The sequence below is a fragment of the Lissotriton helveticus genome, chromosome 8 (assembly GCF_964261635.1).
Source record: "Lissotriton helveticus chromosome 8, aLisHel1.1, whole genome shotgun sequence".
In the NCBI taxonomy this organism is placed as follows: domain Eukaryota; kingdom Metazoa; phylum Chordata; class Amphibia; order Caudata; family Salamandridae; genus Lissotriton; species Lissotriton helveticus.
This window is the reverse complement of record NC_136069.1, coordinates 372979302-372981892: the sequence shown is the minus strand read 5'-3', so window position 1 is coordinate 372981892 and position 2591 is coordinate 372979302. Positions and strand designations below refer to the sequence as shown.

The 2591-nt window shown below is 47.5% G+C and overlaps 1 long non-coding RNA gene across 1 annotated transcript; it reads right to left on the bottom strand.

Moving 5' to 3' along the window:
• Positions 1 to 205: 205 nt before the first annotated feature.
• LOC144771641 (uncharacterized) lies at positions 206 to 895 on the bottom strand. The gene is made up of 3 exons (XR_013599406.1): positions 811 to 895; positions 384 to 499; positions 206 to 261 (listed from the first exon to the last, which is right to left on the bottom strand). It is a non-coding gene; the product is annotated as an uncharacterized LOC144771641 (long non-coding RNA).
• Positions 896 to 2591: the final 1696 nt, after the last annotated feature.

The window sequence follows — 2591 nt, the reverse complement described above, 5'->3', positions numbered from 1 at the left end:
GAAAACATGCTTGAGTGTCATTCACATGCTTAAAATTGTGCTATTTTACAGTCAGAGACACTCATATTATATTTACAATTCCATTCTGGTCATATCACATTTATCTGTAAGCGAAACTCATATTGTGTGAAAAGTTTCATTCTTGCCAAATCACATTTCTCACCTTAAGACAAAGTTATCCTCAATGACCTTGCTAAGTGAATCCCAATATTTCTCCAAAGTATGTAGATATTTCCTACTAACGTTTCAATCTCTATATTGCTTAAAAGGAAACAGAAAAATAAATGTAAGAAATATAATGAGTTAACTGCAATTCCGTCTAAGGTTAACTGTCCTGGCATGAAACCTTTTATGAAATAATCATCACTAATATCACCACTCACCTAAAAACTATACGTGAGATTGTTCCTTAATGTGATAATTTCTCGGTCACGAATTGTCAAGGATGCTGCGCTCCTGGTCAATGGTATGCTAATTCACTCGGGCGATAGAAATTTCCCTGCACAATATTTAAAAAACAACACACAATTGAGGTCAAAGCGCTCCTATTCCGGACTTGATTTCCTAATGCGCTCTTCTATCCAAAATACTCTCCAAGTAGAAAAGAACCTTTTAGAGTAGCTACTTTCAATTTGCTCTTAAAATATGCTTATCAAGCGTTCAATTATCTGAACTCCGGCGAAAGGCTAATACAAAATGTGCTTGATTACCTACAATCCAATAAAACAACAGATACAAGATAAGCTCATTGTCTCATATATCCATAATCTCAATGCACTTGAAACTGCCCACAAAATTCAACATGCTCACCTTATTACCCCGTGGACATGCTCGCCCTGTCTACTTCGTTGACTGCTGCTCACAACCTAGTTATTTCCTCATTCGCGTCCTTTCTCCGTATTCTGAAGAGCGCACTAAAACAATCAAGGAGAACATGAAGTCAAAAGGCATCCTTCAGACTGAGCATTCACACTCCGTCGCACAACTCCCATCACACTCGCGTTTTTTTTTATTGCATTTTGCGTCCGTTTGATTAAGCGTATTGTTATGCCTCATTTCATGCTCCGGCCTCCTTTCTAGCATTTCTTACAGTGTGTTCCTATCACGTCTCGCGGTGTTGTGTCAGACAGTTCACCTCTGCAGAGGTCTTACAGGCAGAAGGGAGGGGCTCTTATCAGCCGTAACTTGTAGTGCCATGAGTAAAGTGTCCCAATCAATCAGCAATGTCCCTCTTACCGTCTGTTGATGTATATATGCAGTTGAACTGCGATCTCTGCAGAGTTTCACATCATTAGACTTGCGGAGGCAACCAAATTTTACTTGACTGTATGAGTAATACTTCCCCCTAGCTGACTGGACAAAAGCCAGCACGATGCGTCCTTGACCCCCCGGACGAACTGTAGCTGTGAGGAGGGCATCACAGGGATGCGGGCCGCGCCGCTGACCTCAGCCCCCGGGGTGGTCCGGTTGAAAAGTACATAATCAAAAGGCTTGCTGAACCACAATAATCAAAACATGGGGCGCTGTCTGTTGCAAATATTTATGCTTGCTGTTGTGGTCTTGGGCCGCGTGCGCGCTATGATGCGGGTGCCGCGGCATGAGAGACACACGGGACACGTATCCTGGTTTCCGCGTGCTCCGGACTAACTGTCTCGGCCACGCCTCCTTTATTTTATACAAACGCGCGTTGCTTCACGCGCCTACGCAGGCACACCTTCCGGTGCGCGGATGACTAGACCGCTTGTGCGCGGTCTCGAACATTACATTCCTTCTAACCTTTATTTTTTCAAAACATAATTCAACACAAATCTGGAAAACAAAAAAAAGTCATAATGAGAGGAACAGGGCCGTGTGGCCGTTTACCAGTCTGGTGGGTGGAGTGTTCATACAATCAGCCTACCGCATAGTCGGCTAGCTGGGAAGATGGAGCTGGGTTTCGCCGCAGGCTGTATCCCGCAGCTTCTCCTCTGGAGGGGGCCCTCACGGGGGTAGCCTTTGGTGAAGATCGGTTAGGTGAGTGGGAGTCCCAAGGTTGGGGGGTGTCACGTCTGGGGGTCCCTGATGTCGAGGGACTCGCTCCCGCGCTTACACCCTGTGTATCTCGATCATCACCCTCGGATTCATCCGGCTCGTCTGGCTGGCTTGATGTGTCTTCCCCCCGCTCTGATTCTTGAGGGCAGATGGTGTCAGGGTGGGCCCTTTTGAAAAAAGACACGTTGCGGGTGACTGTTTCGGGTCCTCGTTGGGCGGTCACCATGGTGCCTGTCCAGCGTAGGACCCTCCACGGCCGGGGCTCAAACGGGAGTCGGAATTTGCTCCCCGGGTACCTGTCCCTCACGTATACATGGTCCCTTTCCTGGATCTCTGACTCTCTCGCTCTGTGCCGAGAAATGGCGTAATTGTTGGACCTGGTTCTGTTGGAGAGGGTTACTTGTCTGTCCACCTGGTTCGGAGTCCAGTCAGGGTGATTGGGGATGGTGTCTCTGACCACTCTCCCTATGGCCGCGGGACCTGGTGCTGCTTCAGTAGTTCGGTGTGGTGTCAGGCGATATTCTCGCAGGAAACTGTAGATTGCCCTCTCCAGGGGTGCT